Source organism: Pinus tabuliformis, chromosome 8 (genome assembly GCF_031772625.1).
Source record: "Pinus tabuliformis cultivar Carrire ecotype Pingquan chromosome 8, CPIR1, whole genome shotgun sequence".
Lineage (NCBI taxonomy): Eukaryota > Viridiplantae > Streptophyta > Pinopsida > Pinales > Pinaceae > Pinus > Pinus tabuliformis.
This window is the reverse complement of record NC_142294.1, coordinates 493,002,503-493,023,917: the sequence shown is the minus strand read 5'-3', so window position 1 is coordinate 493,023,917 and position 21,415 is coordinate 493,002,503. Positions and strand designations below refer to the sequence as shown.

The 21,415-nt window shown below is 38.3% G+C and overlaps 1 protein-coding gene across 2 annotated transcripts in view; it reads right to left on the bottom strand.

The window, feature by feature from the left end:
* Positions 1-21,415, bottom strand: part of LOC149236232 (Cyclophilin-like peptidyl-prolyl cis-trans isomerase family protein) — a 200,194-nt gene that overhangs the window by 60,894 nt on the left and 117,885 nt on the right. The gene's annotated exons all lie outside the window — the stretch shown is intronic.

Genomic DNA, 21,415 nt, shown 5'->3' with positions numbered 1-21,415 from the left:
GAATGGGGCATGTATCTGTGGGAAGGAAGCATACTAAATGGAAGAACTCAATTAAGATACTTGCACATAAATTATAGCAATTTAAATAAACACATGTTAACTTTACATATACTTCAAGATGTTTTTTATACATAAGTTCCAAAATTTTAAATGGACAGAGTCCATGCTCCAAACACCCTGGATGATGGATTATGGACTTCAAAACCAGCTGCCTTATGTGTTGTTCTTTCACGTTGACTGAAAAACCTCAAAAAGACTTCAAATCTGACATGCAATAATCACAGATGGTTTTGAAAATTACGAAGGCTGCAGTAATATTTTGCTGTCTTTGAATATATTTTACACCAAGTATTTATAAGGAGCACAACAAGACTAGTTAAACCCATTGAGTACTTGCAAGTTGGGTTAAATCATAGAGTATTCATGAGTTTGACAAAAATTGATCTATTATTGAACTTTAGTAGAAGCTGAGCTCATTTCAGGGCCTTCGTTGACTTGGCAAGTAATCATTATATTTGTGGAGTCTTGTAAAAAGAAGACCCTTCCTATACTCCAATCACAAGAATCTGGTTGAAAAGGGAAACAGGTACCATAAAACAACAAATAAGAGACCCATAACCAAAGCCAAGGAGGAACAAATCACAATGAGAAAACTAAAAATAAAAGGTGATTAAGCCAGGCAAGACATTGACAAAAATGTTGGACACTACAATGCCATGTTTCACAAAACCCATATAAGTGTGTATGCTATCAAGGAGAACATGAAGCAACATCAAATGACAAATAGGCAATGATTTTAACAGTAGGGAACCCTAGGCATGCTTACTGTGCAAATTTAGCATAAAGATTTTTTACAGTAGCCAAAAATAAATAAATGAAGGTCAATATGGTTGATGTCGCAAGTGTTGCAAAATGCAAAACAAGGAATTATAGTGGTACTTCCATTTTTGTCAAACAAGAAAATGCATGGCAGCATTTATAGCAATAGCAAGGATATTTAAGTTTGAGATGATCGAAAGCTACCATGTTAATTGAAAGATTAAATGAACTCCAAGAGATAGCAGAATAGAAGCATAAAGGATTGTTCAGCCTTAGTCACGACATTCAGCAATTTCTTTTTACAAAATACAGTGTTCACCATATCTCAACCTTAGTCAGGACATTCAGCAATTTCTTTTTATAAAATACAGTATTCACCATATCTCAAGCACTAACAAATTCAATGGTGAATCAAATTGGTTAGGGGACATTTTTATAAAACTCAAAGATAAAATCACTAAGATTCATTTTTTGTGAAAACACATTCATTTTTAAAAAACTGAAGAATATGACATGTTAACATGTTTTCATATTTTTGTATCAATTCTAAAGTGCAATTTTTTAGTTAGAATATGTGAAGTTATTAAAGAATTCACTCAATTATCTTTACTGAATTTAATTATTTTATCATATTTTTTGCACTGCTGATTATTTTTCCGAATTTCAATGTTGCCAAACGCAAACACAAACATGAACTAGGTGACTTAGAAAATAAAAATGGATGGCAAGTTGAGAATGTAGTAGCACTTAGCACTGTGAAAAATAAATAACACCACATCATTAGTGGGCTTAATTTATGAACTGCTTTCCAATGGATCAAATAAAAAACGCTATTTTGCACAGAGAGAAGCAAGGTTCTCTTACAGCTTGAGGAGGAAGATATCTGTGTCATATCATATCATGTGTAAAGCTAATAAAATAAGATGAAAAAATGGCATCCAACATCTAGGACCAAAAAGGAAAAAGTGGACCTTTTATTTCTTTAAACTAGCATAGATCCATCTTTAAACCCAGAATTCTTTGAAGGGATAGATGTTTGCACCTGTATTTTTTTTCTTTGGATCCCTCTTGGTTCTTAGTACTGGTAGATACAAGGTTAAGATGGATCTATGCTAGTGTAGACCATTTCCACAAACTAGTTGAATTTTAAAGCTACACGTTGTATTCTCTTGTAACAAGTATTGACCAAAGTTTATTAATATCCAATAAATGACCAAAGTAGGTCAAAAGGAGTATTCAGTATATAAGTGACTGTACATAGTGGGTGAAGGCCAGTAATATAAAAGCAAAAAGCAAAACTAATCTATCACACCTAAGCTCTTGTGAAACTAAAGAGGTAGGGTTTTGGAATTCAATTTCACTTGATATTCCCTATTTTCTATGTTTAAGAATCAAGTAAACAATTTAACTGCCTCTTTTGCTTTTGGTATGTTGCCACACAATCTAGCAGGGGTCCTAGAAGGGGTACCTAAGGGGCAACTACTAGACCAGGGGATAACAATGGGACAATGACCCATTGTCACCTCAGTCAGTGTCCCCTGCTCTTTACGGACTTTCACTGATAGGAGTCGTCCCGGTATGAAAGAAATCACTCGTAAAGGTAGCATCAATGATAAGATAGAAAGTGATTCCCAAGGCCCATTCAAAGGAGAGGCTCAATTATGGCTCAACAGAGGGAAAACTCTCCAAGAAAGATCTAAGAGGAAGACCCAAACCTAGGGTTAGGGATATTCAATAATAATGATTATGCCTAGGATCAAGGCTTCTAAGATGAGGCAAGACCTCTCTATGGGCTTGGTAAGAAAATCTTTTTTTCAAAAGGGTTTTTACTCCACTAGTCCGACCTAGAAAGAAGCCTAAACGAGACATAGGTTTTTGAGTGATCGTGGGAGGAATTCCTCCAATATGATCACTAGGTCAAGCTTAGGATAGGAAAGGGTCAAGAATGATTGATTTCTCAAAGTTTTAAGTGCAAATGACCCTTTAGAAGACCACCAACCATAGACTTTCAAGATGGCTTCCAAAGATGCAGCTAGGGCTTGAGTTTTCTCACAAGACGACCATGGTAATTGCTCCAAACTTGGAGGATCACTAGAGGAGACACCAAAGCAGTAGCTTATCCAAACGGTTTTGCAAGATCACCCCTATAATGCAATTTCCGGGCAGCCCCAGCTAGTCATCTAGGGTAGGGGCCGCAATTCAGAAAAAGGGGAAAAACAGAAGGATAAGGAGGGTGACTGTGAAAATTTCTAAACTGAAATTCTATTACTGCAACAATTGATTTATTTCACCTACTTATTGTACTCAATAAGTTATTTATGAAATTCTTTCGGCAAATATTAAAATAAATTCTACTGTGGTTATCAAACAATTACCCAGAGAAAAAATACATGCACAAGAATCAATCACATCAACACAGTTATTTTTGGACAATTGTCCCCAGAAAAACCCAATGCGGGAAAACCGGTGCAGCCGATGAGGCTTTATTAACCTTCAGCAGCGGTTGCTTTTACAAGGAATGATTTTATAAAGAAACTGAAAGAAAACACCTGAGACTTTTCCTCTGAGACCATCTGACACTTTGGAGACCCTGCTCCCACTTTTGCGTCACCCCTGCATCACTCTGATTGACCCAACGTGGCTCTGAGTGGCCCTGCATTCTTCTGCGTCAGAGCGTCTCTCCTCTGGACTGTGTCTCTCTTTCTGCGCTGTCCTCCACTGACCCTGCATCACCTCCTCCTCGATCACTGCCTGCTGCTGAAGCCCTCCTCTTCCTCCACCCTGCAACTCCCTTTGAAATCGATCCCCTCTTCCTTGAGAATCGAAATTCCTTGACATACTGAGTATCAGCTGGTGTATCTCCAAATGATCCTCAAGTCTTCTCTTATACTTTTCCTGTTGATGAATCAACGGCCGAGATTAAGTCCCTAATCAACAGTTAAGATTAAAATAGATTTGATCCTCGTCTCTTAGAAGCTTCTCATCCTTGTCTTTATTAATACCCATTAATATTTTTATTTTCCTAAGTTTAGACTTAGGAACCCATTAAAAATATTAGTTATTTTAATAACTCCTTATCCGGATGGAATTTCTCAAAATGATTTCTGGGTCTTGGAAATCTCATGTGGCTTAGCCTCTCCTCCAAATTTCAAGGCTAGAGCACATCCGATGCTACCAAAAATCAACACTCCCTCATAGCAAGGAATGTGCTCTAGCAATGTTTCACTATAGAAACATCACATTGATCTTCCGCATCGATGCCTGTGTTAATGCTTAGCTTGCTACCTCACATCCCCTGCACTGTTGCTTCCTGTACTGCTGCCCATGACACTGCCATTGTTGCTCCTGTACTGTAGCTCCCTCTCAACTTGCTGCAACATGGTGCCCATAGCACTGCCACTACTAACTATTGCACTACAACTTCTGATACTTATCCATTATTTAAATGGATTCTTTACCATCCCCATCTTCTCCCTGAAATGAACAAACTTTGTTCTTCCTAGAGCCCAGGTGAGGATGTCTGCCACATGGTCTCCAGTAGGAGTGTACCTCAACTGTATTGTTCCTCGTTGGACATAGTCTCTGACAAAGTGACACCTGACATCAATATGCTTCAACCGATCATGAAATATTGGATTCTCAGAGAGCTTGATACAACTCTGATTATCACACATGATCCTAGTCGCTTCCATCCTTCTCCTCAATAGATTCACAAGCAATTTCCTAAGCCATATGGCTTCGCACAAAGCTGTGCTAGCTGCCATATATTGTGCTTCAGTTGAGCTCAGAGCCACGGATTTATGTTTCCTACTACACCAGAAGGTCATTCCTGATCCAATGTTGAAACACTACCCAGTTGCACTTTTCCGATCTACTGAACTTCCAGCCTAATCTATGTCAGTGAACCCACTCAGCCTGATGTCATTGCCTCTGGTGTACAATAGTCAATGCTCGATTGTTCCTTGTATACACCTGAGAACATGTTTGGCTGCTGCCCAGTGCGCCCTCTTAGGTTCTACCATGAACTGATTGAGGGTGTTAACAGCGTAACAAATGTCTAGCTTGGTATTGACCAGATACATCAGGGACCCTATGAGCTGTCTGTACAAGGTGGGATCAACATCTTTATCTTCTGATGCATCAATCCTCTTCCAGTCGGTGATCATTGGAGTAGCCATAGGTCTACAGTCCTATATCCTAAATCTCTTCAAAATTTCTGTAGCATATCTCCCTTGTCCCAGGAAGATCTCACCCTTCTGATGCCAAACTTCTAACATCAGAAATTAATGCATCTGTCCCAAATCCTTCATGTCGACTTTTGTGGCTAAGTTCTTCTTACAGTCTTTGATGAGCCTGGATGATCCTGTCAGGAAGAGATCATCCACATATAACACTAGGATTAGAGGCTCATTCTCTACAACCAGATGGTAGAGATTAGGATTTGTGTCACTCTTAACGAACCCCATATTCTGCAAGTAGCCATCAATTCGAACGTACCATGCCCTAGGTACCTGTTTCAGCCAATACAAGGCTTTCTTTAATCTGCATACATGAGATTTCTTCTCATGTGTCTCAAAACCTTCCGGTTGTTCGATGTATACTTCCTCTTCTATTACCCCGTTCAAGAATGTCGTCTTGACATCCATCTGATGAATCTCCCACCCCATCTATGTTGCAAGATATATCATGGTCCTAATAGAAGTATACCTGGCTACTGGGGCGAAGGTTTCTTCGTAGTCTATCCCTTCCTTCTAAGCATACCCCTTAGCCACAAACATGGCTTTGTATTTCTCTACACTACTGTTTGCAACATATTTGACCTTGTAGATCCATCTTGAACCTACCACTAATCTGTCATTAGGCCTAGGTACCACTTCCCAGACATCATTGACAATTATAGAGCTGTATTCTTCCACCATAGCATCTACCCATACTTGATGCTAAACGGCCTCCTAAAAACTAGAAGGTTCCCCAACCTGAGCTACTAAGGTCTGGTATATGTCTAGCTGTCTTTGCTCCCTTTTACTATTCCTAGGTGCACCAATGAAGTCTTGTACATCCTATAGAATCTGTCGGAATTCCTGGCTCGTTCTTCCACTGGTAGTAGGTACATCTATCAACTCCTCTTCTTCTTGAGATTCCTCTTTTTCTGAAGCCTTGTCTTCAAGAAGATTTCTGGTACCAATTTCCGTTGGTTGAAGTGGTCTGACCAACGGCTCGTCTTTCACTGCTCCTCGGAAGGCATTTCTCAGGATTTTCTGAAAGCTCTATCCTCCATGAATTTTACATCTCGCTGAACTACTACCTTCCTACTCCCTGGAAGATAGGCTCTATATGCCTTAGCATTCTCGATATATCCCACAAGATATCATTTCTCAGCAGTTTGATCTAATTTCTCTCTTCTCTTCGGGTATACGGCAATATGTTAAATTCCCAAATATCCTGAAATCACTGACTTCAGGTGTCTTCCGAGTGAAACCCTTCTCCGGAGTGATTTTGCCCAATGCCTTGTGAAGAGTCTTGTTCTGGACATAAACTGTCGTGTTGCATGCTTCTACCCATAGGAATTTAGGCATATCCTGATCATACAACATTGCCCTAGCTGCTTCTACAATAGCCCTGCTTTTTCCTTTCTACTACTCCATTTTGCTCTAGATAGTAGGGAGTTGTCCACTCTCTTCTAATGCCTTCCTTAGTGCAAAATCGGTGAAATCCTTGTCAACATACTCTGCACCATTGTTCGAGCGCAACACTTTTATCTTCTTTCCTGTCAGGGTCTCCACTAGAGCCTTGAACTCTTTGGATCGACCGAAAACCTCATCCTTGGTTTTCATAAAGTAGATCCAAGTCTATTAGGTCCCTACAATACTAGTGATTACCCCATTACTATTGTAGTTTATCCCTTACTAATATTGTTGTGCCCCTATTGTCCCCATATTGTTATTACTGTGCCCCATAGAATCCCTCTATTGTTATTTTTGTGCCTTATATTATTATTGTTAGGTCGGCTGGGTTATATTGTGACTCCTTAGACTCCTATATATAGAAAAGAGGTTTTGTCATTTGAATCATCAAAGAATCATTCATTTGTGTAATGTAAAGGAGGTTGCCCCCTCGAAGAGGCTGAATTCTAAGGCATTGATCTATCTTTTCTATCTTTTTGTGAGCTAGTTTCATAACAAAGTCTTCCTAGAATGGTCATCGATGAAGGTGACGAAGTATTCGGCACCAATAAGAGCTTTTGTGGACATCGGTCCGCAGATGTCTGAGTTTATCAATCCTAGCACACTCTTCACCCTATTGTTACTTTTGGAAAACTCAACTTTGGCATACTTGCCCAGAGCGCACCCTCTGCATACATCATCTCGTTCAGTACTTAGTTTTGGAACTCCTGATACTGTTTTCCTGAGAATTTTCAAGGCCCATGGTGTAAGTGTCCCATCCTCCTATGCCATAGCTCATTCAAGTCTTTGTCTTCATTACTGCCTATCAATGATTCTATCTGTAACCTGTGTTGTCGTACAAAGTGTCTAGGCACCGCGACAACGCTCAGAGTAAGGGTTGTCACTCTAATCTTTACTCACTTCATTTAGACTCTCTCCTAGACAAGTCAAGGCGAATTGTCCCTAAGGTGAATGGAAGAGGATAGCCTGTGGAACATAGGCTCTAGGAGATTTTAAGGATGAACAACTTGATGAATTTAAAGCGAATCTCGGTCAATTGAGATAGATAGACACAATCACAAGATAAAAATGACTACAAACCAGTGCTTTTAATTTGAATTAACCAAAGACTAAATAAATAACAAGTCACCTAGAGCAATTTATAGTGTGGCAAAGCGACGATCATGAACAATTAATTGTAAAATGCCCAAAACTATAGCATATGGGAAAATCTAGCAAAATAATCTTTCTCCAACAAACAATATGATTTTTTAAACATTTATCGCACCTTGACAATAGAGAAAGCAAGAAAAATTAAGATTTTGCACTTAACACCAAAAATACCAAGGAACTTTTAATTAGTATTTTAATTATTCCTCAGGCAATAACTTTAATGTGGTAAATGAAGAAATCAAAATCTTTTATTGTGACGGAAGTAAAACGAATCAAAGAGTTAAAATTTTAAAAATTTAATGGGCCATAGGCCACATTAAAATATTTAATGTAAAAGTGCAAATCCCTTTTTCGTTTCTTTTATTCTCAATCCCAAATTTTAAAAAAAAAATAGATTTTTTTAACTTTTTTTTATTTTAGAATTCTCATAATTTTTTATGTTTTTTAAAGTTTTTTAAATGTAAATCAAAATCACAAAAACTAAATTGAAAAAAAAAAGTAAAACAAAATAAAATCAAATCAAAAATAAAAATAAAAATAAAATCGAAACTTTAAACTAAAACAAAATCAAATCAAATCAAAAATAAAAATAAAAATAAAATCGAAGCTTTAAACTAAAACGAATTTAAACAAAGTTAAAAAAAAAAAAAGAATTCGGATTATTAAGAAAAAGAACTAACCTAATCCCTAACGAAACAAATTAAAGCTAAGTTAAAACAAACATAAAAAAAAAAAGGAAAATGAAATGCTTGTTTGCTTTGTGTGTATGTAGGTATCGAAGAAGGCAACGACAGCGTATGAAGATGCAGCGGCGTTGTGGGACGGATTTGCTGCGGAAAGGGAATGGAAAGGAGAAACGAGGAAATGGAATGAAGGACGTAGCTATGGAAACTGAGAGCTTGAGATGCGGCATGAAGGGTTAGGAAATGAGGGCCGAGGAGCAGAGGTCGCAGGCTGGCAGAGAGTAGAAACTACATTGCGAGTAAGGGAGGAAAAGGCAACAGTGATGGGTGTGGATCGAGCTTCAAGCTCGAACTTGAGAAGAGAAAAGTGGGGTTGCGATAAGGATAAGGCAACGGGCAAATCGCAGAGAGGGATGGAGGAACACAGGCCAAAAGGGATGCGGGTAGCAGGTAGCCGCGGATTTGAAGGAGCTGACAGGGAAATGCAAGGAGGGAAGGAAAATGAATGGCAGCAAGGTTTAGGAAGCCCGTCTTTTGTAGAAATATGGAGGTTGTGGGCAACATTGAGGGATTTGTTTGAGAGGAAAAGAGCACACGGAAAATGAGGGTTGCAAGCAGTAACAAAGGGTTGTGGCCCTTCCATTAAAAAAAAAATCAAAATTTCTATAGCAAAAATGCAAAAAACCCTAGGCAGCAGACAGAATGGTAGGCAAAGAACCCAAAAAAAAATCCAAAAATCTCTAATTTAGTTGATATATTTTGCTTCAAATTTATCAGTGAAACCCTTGTAAAATAATTTCTAAATTTAAACAAAACAAAAAAAATTAAACCCCTGAACCGCAAAAAAGTTGGATAATATCCCTGCAAAAAATGATTTTGGGGCCAGATCTTACCCTCCAAGGCCTAGATCTGATTTCAAATCAAACCTCACATTCAGATCTACAACCTGTACCTGAAAACAAAAACACCCAGAACTCAAATATACAAAAAAAAACCCTAGAAACCCAAGTCAAAAAACCCAAAAATTTTACAGATCTATGCACAAGAATGGCAGATCTATCAAATCTGAGGAATGTGAGTCCAACTCAACTCCTAGATCTGATAATCTAAGGCTCTCAATAGCCAGATCTGTCAATATCCCACACAATTTAATTTTTTAAATTTTAAAGGAGGTGCTTAACTCAAAACCGTTCGTATATCATATAAAATCTTATGATAAGCCCGGAGCTAACTTAATTGAGGCCTTCAGAAAACACAGATCGGGAGTTGGTTGGTCCAACTGAAAACTTCCCCTAACACCCGAGGATCTAAAAATCAAGATCTTCCTGCAAAACTCAATCTAGCCATTAAAATAGAGCAAGAAAATGATAATAAAATTCAGATAAATAGAGATATCTGCTATTACATTCAAAATTTAAATTATCACTTAAACCCTAGTGACTAAGCAAGATACCTGTACTCAAATCACTCTTTAGAAACTATCATCAATGGCTAAAAAAAAATTATGCATGAAAGCAACACATCTTACAGTATTTCCATGAAGAGTAACACTAGCGAAATTTAACCCCAAAGTCTTTCTTTATTATCTAGGAAAAAATTACTCAAGAGTTTTTTGCTTAGCACACAATTTAGAGATCAGATGGATCAACTGACAAATGACTTCCTATTTAAAGATAAATCCTCCAACGGCTAGTTCGAATGAATCCTCGTCAAAGCAATCTCGACCGTTGATGAAGATTAAAATAAATTTTAATCTCATCCATCGAAATATTTAATTCTTGAGGAAATTCGAATTTAACAATTAAATGTATTTTAATTAATTCAAAAATAAATAAATAAATTGAATTTATTTCCCCAAAAATTTGACTTGAGTTAACCCTCAGAGACCAAAGGCTTAAAATTTAGCAAAATAATTAATTTACCTTAGTCCCAGGACCTTTTAAAATTTGATTTTTAAAGACCGGCAAATTTTGCCTTTGGAGAATTTAAATTTACCTAGGACTTAGAATTAATTAAATTTCTGGCTTAGGATTTTAATTATTGTTTGCCAGAAAATTTAATTAATTAACCTATGAGAGGATAATTTATTTTTCCAACCCTCAAGACATTTTACATCATAATTTTCATATTTTTTACATCATAAAAAGGAAAACCCATCTATAATAGACCCTCACAGACTACCCATTTTTACAACACAAATATAATCTAGCAGACCAAGCAATTTATAATAAAATAACCTAACCAAATAGTTAGGATTATTCCCAAATCACTTTTACATAGACTCGATCTAGAACACTAGGACTCGCCTAAGATTCCAGTGACAAAATACATTCCGGCTTTGGGGTGACACTAAAGGAAAACTCTATCGACCATCCGAGAATGGGTCAGTGATACAAAAAACCTCCTAGAATGTAAATCGTCACCAGAAAAGTAGGTTTACCTAGGCAATTATATACATGACACAGCTCTGCTGAGATTATTTACATCATACACATGCAGAATGTGTTTACATTATAACATGATGATCAGGCTGATAATGATAGTTGGACGGCACAGACATATTGATCAGGCGCTATCCCTTTTGCGAAAAAAGGGGGTGTACTGTTATGGGTCGTTGACACGTAGTGGTCAACATCTGGCTCTACTTGGGGACACATTGTTGCACCAGAGGAATGTGAGAACCCAAAATCTGCATCCACGCAACACACAATATAACATAAGTAGCGTCCATTCAAAAATCATCATATAATTTTAAGCACAGGAAAGATATAAGCTCTTCATTTATTAACTAGTCTAACAACATGAAAAACATAAATCTACCTACAAAATAAAATACTGAAATAAAAGGGGTAGGGTTAGGAATACAATACAAAGGATGCCCCATGGCATCAGATACATTCAATGTAGTGCATGCTGAGCATTTGCCTACTTTCAGGCAAATCTATAGGCTGTTTTTCAGATGTGCCATTTTCAATTGTGCATATGGTAGGACTCTTCCTTCTCTGAAAATTAAGCCGTTTGGATCCGTCTTCTGCAGAATTTACCTAAAAAGCCTTAAACTTATCCAAATTATTTAGAAAGTGAATAACACGTGTTTCATTATCAAAAGTTTGCCCATGTTCAGATTTATCCGAGATAGAAGGTTTAAAAATGATATCCGTCCTAGTTTTATCTTCAATTAATTTATCAAACAACTGCATGGTAGAAGCAACAATAGCTAACTCGTCAGCTAAGCAATTTTTCTCTCTTGGGATAGCTTCAAAATTGATGGCATCAAAATCCTCTATGGTATCCCACACAGCATTTCTATAATTTCTTAATCTTTGATTCTTACATGTAAATTTATTTTTTATTTGCATGATAACTAAGTCTAAATCACCCTTGATACTTAGCAATTTAACTTTCAAAGCTTTTTCCAATTCTATACCCAACAACAAGGCTTCCTATTCAGCCACATTGTTGGTCGCTTCCAATTCTAATCGATAAGCAAATTTGAAAATATGACCAAGGGAAGATTTTAGGACAATTCCCCCACCTTTACCATGCCTAGATGTTGCACCATCAAAGTATAAATGCCAAACCTTATCTTTTAAATCACCCTCTTTTTTATCAACCTTGACCTCTACGAGAATGATCGAATTAGATAAAATAGCATGATTCCCAGGGTTATGTTGCTCACATATTATCTCATTATGGGGACTTTTAGGATCTTCGACATGGAATCTCCTTTCGGGAAGGAATCATAGCATATGACCAATTCATTTGAATGTTTCCTCCTAAATCAGAGGCCCATTTCCTAGACAAAAGCATACCCCAAGCATTAGGCACGTCAACCACAACTATGTCCATGACAATCATGATATTAGGGTAGACAGCCAGATGGACTTGTAAGTCCTTGATCAACCCATGAACTTCAATTTTCTTCGAATCCATGGCACATATGTTATAATAAGGCCTGGATATCCTTAATTTAAGATGCTCCATGACTCTTAGTCATCACACAAGCAGAAGCACCAGAGTCAAGAATGCAGTTATATAACCAATAATTATTAACAAGCAAAGTAATGAAAAAAGGAGAATGTCCTTTGTTATTGGATTCCATACTTTGCAAATACACGGGAGCATCCTGGTAGAAATCCTCATGAGTTTCCTCTTGAGTTGCATTCACCTGGGTACTGCCAATAGCACTTAGTAACTTGGCCTTCTGGGAGGGGATCTTCACTATTTCGGTGACAGGAACCAAAACTTTAGAATTATTAAACCAACCTCCTAAATCAATATTCATACCAGAAGTTGATCCTGGGTTAAGACTTCGAGAATTAACTTGATTATCATCTTGACTTCTTCTCTGATAGGTTAGCCCCTTGTCCTTAGCAATTTCAAGAACTTTCTTAGGAGGAGGCTCCTCACTAAAAAGTTTAACCAAGACATTAGCTTTTTGACCAAAATTATTAATGCTATATGAAGATGTAAAAGGTCTGACGGATTAACTATTTCCCTTGACCTCTTCCCAATTTTCCTGTGATAAATGATATTCTTTACCAACCACATTTATCTGGTTGCTTGTCCCAAGCATCTGATGATGCATGATTCTGTTTATAGTAGGAAAAGTGGCTTCTTCATGAAGCTCATCACAGGCTCTACAACAAGGTGGGGTATCCTCCACAAGATTATTCGTTTCAAGAGGGTGAGGAGGCCTCTGCTCACTAGAATGACCTTTCTTCTACCAATTATTTCGATTATTATTATTATTATTCTGACCCCTAGGTTGAGCTCGTTCCATTTGAATCAACCTAGACTGTAATGCAGTTATCTCCTTAGCATGATCAACAATCATCCTAGCTTGATTTAACTCCATATTTTCTAACTTCTTAAGCAATTGTTGCATAGATTCTTCTTCAGATTCCTTTTCTTTTCCTTTAGGTTTTTTAATTTAACAACAAATCTATCGAACCTAGGAACTTCAGGTTTGCCAGAAGCCTTCTTATCTTTTTCCAGCTCTTCAGTTGTGACTTGACAAGCTCTTCAGTTGGACCTTCTCAATTCATAAGAAATGTCAGGATTGAAGCATCGAGATAGTGTTCAAGAGGCATTTTCTCAGTTGGTTTATAATCAGTAGATATTTCTTTAAGCATACCATTAAAGCTTCTATTAAATTCTTCACACGTCTCATTTTCTTTCTTTTTAATGACACTAAAGGCTTTTGCTAGAAATCGATCTTCTTTCTTATCACCAAATTTTTCTCTAAAAGCATTAAGGAGGGAATCATATGAATCAATGCTATGATCAGGCCTATCCCTAAACCAATCCATAGCATCCTGCTCAAGGGTCAAGACGAAGCATTTCATTTGCACATCCTCATAATTTTGAGCGAGGGCGAATTTAGCCCACCAAGTCTGGAAAGCATGTAAATGATTTTTAACAGTGATTGCATTGTTTCCTTGGAAGGCGGATAGCTTGTCTAGACCATTATTAGGAAGGTTATGGGGATAACCCTGGATGTTAGCAAAGTTAAGAGGCTGATAGATATCCATGATGTCTGGAACGGGAGGATTCAAGAAGATTGAATGGATGTCACGGAGAGCTTCCTAGCCGAGATTAACAAGGAGTGTACAAGAAGAGAGCTTGTGTCATCTAGCTCTAAGAGCCCTTCCAGGATTCGGAGCAAGATTGGCCAAGCTACTTGGATTCCTCCTAGTACATGCCCCCGTAGAAGATGAAGGAAGTGGAGTCGGCACTCGAACAGAAATCTAATTTAGACACAGAAGATGATATGATGAAAATGAGGTGAAGATGAATGAGTGAAGATGAAAGGATCAAACGATGAGAAGAGATTGAGAGAACCAAGGACGAAAAACACTATCCCCGGCAACTGCGCCAAAAGATGTTGTCGAACAAAGTGTCTAGGCACTGCGACAACGCTCAGAGTAAAGGTTGTCACTCTAATCCTTACTCCGTTTAGACTCTCTCCTAGACAAGTCAAGAGGATAGTCCCTAAGGTGAATGGATGAGGATAGCCTGTGGAACACAGGCTCTAGGAGATTTTAAGGAGAAACAACTTGATGAATTTAAAGCGAGTCTCGGTCAATTGAGATAGATAGACACAATCACAAGATAAAAATGACTACAAACCAATGCTTTTAATTTGAATTAACCAAAGACTAAATAAATAACAAGTCACCCAAAGCAATTTATAATGTGGCAAAGCAACGATCATGAACAATTAATTGTAAAATGCCCAAAACTTTAGCATACAGGATAATCTAGCAAAATAATCTTTCTCCAACAGTCAATACGATTTTTTAAACATTTATCGCACCCTGACAATAGAGAAATCATGAAAAATTAAGATTTTGCACTTAACACCAAAAATACCAAGGAACTTTTAATTAGTATTTTAATTATTCCTCAGGCAACAACTTTAATGTGGTAAATGAATAAATCAAAATCTTTTATTGTGACGGAAGTAAAACGAATCAAAGGGTTAAAATTTTAAGATTTTAATGGGCCATAGGCCACATTAAAGTATTTAATGTAAAAGCACAAATCCCTTTTTCGTTTATTTTATTCTCAATCCCAAATTTTAAATTTTTTTTTATTTTTTTTTTATTTTAGAATTCTTAGAATTTGTTATGTTTTTTTAAGTTTTTTAAATGTAAATCAAAATCATAAAAAAGAAATTGAAAAAATAGTAAAACAAAATCAAATCAAATCAAAAATAAAAATAAAAATAAAATTGAAACTTTAAACTAAAACAAATTTAAACAAAGTTTCAAAAAAAAAAACATGAAATCGGATTATTAAGAAAAAGAACTAACCTAAACCTTAACGAAAGAAACTAAAGCTAAGCTAAAACAAACATAAAAAAAAGAGGAAAACGAAATGCTTGTTTGCTTTGTGTGTATGTAGGTATCGAAGAAGGCAACGACGACAGATGGAGATTCAGCGGAGCTGTGGGACGAATTTGTTGCGGAAAGGGAATGGAAAGGAGAAACAAGGAACTAGAATGAAGGACGCAGCTATGGAAATTGAGTACTGGAGATGCAGCGTGAAGGGTTAGGAAATGAGGGCCCAAGAGCAGAGGTCAAAGGCTGGCGGAGAGGAGAAACTACAGTGAGGCTAAGGGAGGAAAAGGCAACAGTGATGGGCGTGGATCGAGCTTCAAGCTCGAACTTGAGAAGAGAGAAGTGGGGCTATGATAAGGATAAGGCAGCGGGCAGATGGCAGAGAGGGATCGAGGAATGCAGGCCAAAAGGGATGTGGTTAGCAGGTAGCCGCCGATTTGAAGGTGCTGACAGGGAAATGAGAGGAGGGAAGGAAAATTAATGGCAACAGGGATTAGGAAGCCCGTCTTTTGAAGAAATATGGAGGTTGTGGGCAGCGTTGAGGGAGTTGTTTGAGAGGAGAAGAGCACAGAAAATGAGGGCCATAGGTAGTAACAGAGGGTTGTGGGCCTTTCTTTAAAAAAAATGAAATTTCTGTAGCAAAAATGCAAAATACCCCAGGCAGCAGACAAAATGGTAGCCAAAGAACCCAAAAAAAATTCCAAAAATCTTGATTTAGTTGATACATTATGCTTCATATTTATTAGTGAAACTCTCGTAAAATTATTTGCAGATTTAAAAAAATAAAAAATAAACCCCTAAACCGCAAAAAAGTTGGATAATACCCCTACAAAAAATGATTTTGAGGCCAAATCTTACCCTCCAGGGCCTAGATCTGGCTTCAAATCAAACTTCACCTTCAGATTTGCAACATGTACTTGAAAACAAAAACACCCAGAACCCAGATATATAAAAAAATAAACCCAGAAACCTAAGTCAGAAAACCCAAAAATTTTATAGATCTATGCAGAAGAATGGCAGATCTATCAGATCTGATGAGTGTGAGTCCAACTCCGCTCCCAAATCTGATAATCTAAGGCTCTCAATAGCCAATCTATCAATATTCCGAACAAATTTAATTTTTAAAATTTTAAAGGAGGTGCTTAACTCAAGATATTATAATAAGCCTGGAGCTAACTTAGCTAGGACCTTCAGAAAACACAGACCAAGAGTTGGTTGGTCCAACTGAAAACTTTCCCTAACGCCCGAGGATCTAAAAATCAAGATCTTCCTGCAAAACTCAATCCAGCCATTAAAGTAGAGCAAGAAAATGATAATAAAATTCAGATAAATAGAGATATCTGCTATTACATTCAAAATTTAAATTATCACTTAAACCCCAGTGACTGAGCAAAATACCTGAACGCAAATCACTCTTCAGAAGCTATCATCAATGGCTAAAAAAATTTATGCATGAAAACAACACATCTTATATTATTTCCATGAAGAGTAACACCAGCGAAATTTAACCCCAAAGTCTTTCTTTATTATCCAGAAAAAAATTACACGAGCTTTTTGCTTAGCACACGACTCAGAGATCGGATGGATCAACTGACAAATGACTTCCTATTTAAAGATAAATCCTCCAACAGCTAGTTCAAGTGATCCTCGTCAAAGCAATCTCAACTGTTGATGAAGATTAAAATTTCTTTTAATCTCATCCGTTGAAATATTTAATTCTTGAAGAAATTCAAATTTATCAATTAAATGTATTTTAATTAACTCAAAAATAAAAAGAATGACTTTGACTTAACCCCCAGGGACAAAAGGCTTAAAATTTAGCAAAATAATTAATTTACCTTAGTCTCGAGACCTTTTAAAATTTGATTTTTAAGGACCAACGAATTTTGCCTTAGGATAATTTAAATTTACCTAAAATTAATTAAATTTTTGGCTTAGGATTTTAATTAATTTTTGGCTAGAAAATTTAATTAATTAACCTATGAGGGGATAATTTATTTTTCCAACCTTCAAGACATTTTGCATCATAATTTTCATATTTTTTACATCATAAGGGGTAAAACTCATCTGTAATAGACCCTCACAGACTACCCATTTCTGCGACACAATATAATCCAGCAGACCAAGCAATTTGTAATAAAATAACCTAACCAAATAGTTAAGATTATTCCCAAATCACTTTTACATAGACTTGATCTAAAACACTAAGACTCGCCTAAGATCCCAGTGACAAAATATATTTCGGCTTTGGGGTGAGACTGAAGGAAAACTCTGCCGACCATCCGAAAATGGATCGGTGAGACAAAAAACCTCCCAGAATGTAGATTGTCACCAGAAAAGTAGATTTACCTAGGCAATTACATACATGACATAACTCTGCTAAGATTATTTACATCATATACATGCAGAATGGGTTTACATTATAACATGATGATCAGGCTGATGATGATAGTTGGACGACATGGACATATCGATCAAGCGCTATCCCTTTTGCGAAAAAGGGGGTGTACTGCTATGGGTCGTTGACACGTAGTGGTTAACAACCTGTACAACCTGTTACTTCTGATTCCAATCTGAACCTTCTTTTTCCAACTTGAGTGTTTGACATATACTTTCTCCTTAATGAAGAAAACATCATAGCCCTTGTTTTGAAGTTGAGATATGGAAAGTAAGTTCATCCCCAATCCTGACACATGCAGCACATTGGTTGCCCGAAGTCGCTCTCTTGCTTCGGTTTGAAACACTATGGTATCTCTTCCCATTGGAGTACACTTTGCCTTATTCCCCATGGTGATCTGAAAATTCATTCTTTCTTCCTAATAATCAGAAAAACATTCTCGGATTCCTGTCATATGCCAGGAAGCTCCACTGTCTATATACCAAACCTCCAAGGAGGCAGAGCTTGCAAGGCAAGCGGCTTCTTCTTCTTCCAATCTGGAGGCTAACATCGAATATTCATCCCTTGTACATTCTTCTGGAAATTTGTGCGAGTCCCCTTGAGTGGATGCCCCTGCATCATGCTCTTGACCAATAATCGATTTTCCTTTCCTGTTGTCGGATCTCTTATCTGATTCCATGTGAAAATTTCTAAACTGAAATTCTATTACTACAGCAACTGATTTATTTCACCTACTTATTGTACTCAATAAGTTATTTAGGAAATTCCTTCAGCAAATATTAAAATAAATTCTACTGCAGTTATCACACAATTACCCAAAGAAAAAATACATGCACAAGAATCAATCACATCAACACAGTTATTTTTGGACAATTGTCCCCGAAAAAACCCAATGCGGGAAAACCTGTGCCACAGATGAGGGTTTTATTAATCTTCAGCAGCAATTGCTTTTACAATGATCTAGGTGGATATTGGTGGCCGCCCGCCAAGTCCACTTGGACCCCCACCATTGTTTCTTTCAACTTTTCAGTTTCCTTAATTGTAGCACAGTTTACTATTTTTAGCAGTTTTTTGGGTCCTGAACTTCCATAGCCATTTTGAGGCCCTAAACGACGTTTTTTGGGAAAACTGGGAGCAACATGGGTCCATGAATTGATGTTGCTCTTCCCAAAGTTGGAGTTCTCGGATAAATCTTTATAACGAGATATTGTGCCCGTCAAACGGAAATCGTATGCCAAAGTACGACCTCGGGAAGTTGATGCACCAATTTACCCAAACAGGGCCCACAATTTGGCGTTTCATCTTGTAGGGTTAGGGTTTTTTTATGTTTAGGGTTCTTCATTGTTTCTCAACAATAAATAGGCCTTCGAGCCTCATTGTAACACAGTTCAGAGGCATGTAGCCACCACATCTCTTCTCAGAGATAAGCTACCATCGCCCCAGCTAGTTTATTTCCATTTATGTTTATAAGCATATTTCAGTATTTTACATTAATGAAATGAAGTATTATTTTCGCTGCATCTCTGTGTTTATGGTTATCTCTGTAATTTGTTGCGTTCCTATTTAAATTCGGATCAGTGGTATAAAGCAGTCTGTTTTTTCTCTTTTTTCTTTGCATGTCCCCAACGAGGTCGGGATATAAGGAGTTAGGGCTTGAACTGGTCGAACCTTTGCAAGACCAACCTCGCAAATCCCGACGGCCTCCCATAGTGAATGAAAAGAAAAACGAAAGGGCAGGAGATCCTATCAAAATCTTGCTCGAAGAAGCCCTCAAGCGAAAAAGGAACACGATGATGGACAGCTTTGCCCAGATCCTTCAGCAGCTACCCAGGGGTGACGCATCGACTTCCAACAGCTACTCTGGAAACGCCACACCGTTTAAGGTACAAGTTAATTTTGAAATCCCCATATTCGAAGGTCAGATAGATGCAGATGTCGTCGATAAATGGTTAACCTTGCTAGAGGGTTATTTTTCTGTTCATGATTTTTCCAAACGAGAAAAGATTATTTTTGCTCTTCTCAAAGCAGCCCCCCACGTCAAGGACTAGTGGGAAACCTACTGTGAGCAAAAGGATGAAAGTACAAGCTCACTATTTTCAGTGGCACCCACTTGGAATTCATTCCGAAATGCCATCAAAGAGCAGTACTACCCTGTCGGAAGCTATGAGGATCAATACATAAAGTGGACCACGCTGCGGCAGGGAAGGGACCAAAACGTGCCAGAGTTTACCAATATTTTCCATACCCTTCGCACAAAGTTGAGTATCAAGGATTCAAAGCAGCATTTGATACTCAAATACCGTGACTGCCTGCACAAATACATACAGGAAGAAATAGAATTCCTGAACATCTCCTCGCTCGGCACGGCATACAGATATGCCGTCAAGGTCGAGCAAAAGTTTAAACAGAAGAAGCGAGACTTTGGATCTGCGAATCCGAAGCAAGGGAAAGGTGCCCACAAACCGCAAAACAAAGGACAAAGCCAAGGTGGGGCAACCCAAGACAACCCACTAAAGCTGCAAGCAAAGAACAGCGCCACGAAGCCGAAAAAGGACACGAGAAAGTGGTGTGAGTTCCATAAGAGCTCCACTCACAACACAAGTGAGTGTCGGGCCAAGCAGTCAATAGTGGCTAAGCTAAAGGTTTCAGAATCAGATGCATGTTCTGACTCTGAGTCAAAACCCGACAAGGGGAATGACAAAGGGAAGCAGATTATCGATGCGGAGCCCAACGACACCATTGCCACCACGAAGATCCAGAAGGAGGAACCCGAAGATCCAAAGGAGGAGGAGCGTCTCTTCCACTCTCAGATGTGGGTAAAGGGCTCCCTGCTACAGTTCATTGTCGACAGCGGGTGCCAAAAGAACCTCATTTCGGCAGAGGTCGTGAAGCGACTGGGCTTACCGACCACAGCACATCCACAACCGTACACCATCGAGTGGCTTCACCAAGGATGGGATCTTCGCATGAGCCAGCAATGCCTACTTCCATACAACATCAAGCTTTTCACGGATGAGGTATTGTGTGACATTGCTCCCCTTGAAGTTTGTGATGTATTATTAGGACAACCATACTTGTGGAAGCGACATGTTGTGTATGAATCAAGGCCCCATACTGTTATTGTTACTTCGGGAAATAAGTTGTACAGGATATCGGAGGTAGCACCGCCTACCGCCATCTCTTTGGTTACTACAAAACAATGCAGTAAGCTCATTTCCAAAACCGGGAAATTTGTTTTCCTGATGATACGCCCTCAAGGAAAGAAGAAGACGGTGGCCACGACCTCCAGACAGGACCCCTCCGCACGACAACTACAGATGGACAAGGTCGTGGAGGAGTACGAGGACATCTTCACCTCCCCCACAGGGGTTCCTCTGCACTGTCAAGTCAAGCACTCCATCGATCTAACCTCAGGTGCGTTGCTGCCCAATGGACCAATCTATCGGCACTCCATTCTGGAGAACGATGAAATCAAGAGGCAGATTCAGGCGCTGCTGCAGAAAGGTCACATCCGTCCGAGTTCATCGCCCTGTGGGAGCTCGATCATGTTGGTACAAAGAAGGATGGGACTTGGAGACTCTATATTGACTATCGGGCGCTGAACAAGATCACTGTCCGTAATAGGTACCCGATCCCACGGATTGATGACCTCCTGGACCAACTAGAGGGGGTAAAATATTTCAGCAAAATTGATTTGAAGTCAGGATATCACCAGGTACCAATCAAACCCTCCAATGTGTGGAAGATTGCCTTCAAAGCCAAGGAGGGCCTTTTCGAATGGTTGGTTATGCCTTTCGGATTGACGAATGCTCCTGCAACCTTCATGAGGCTAAT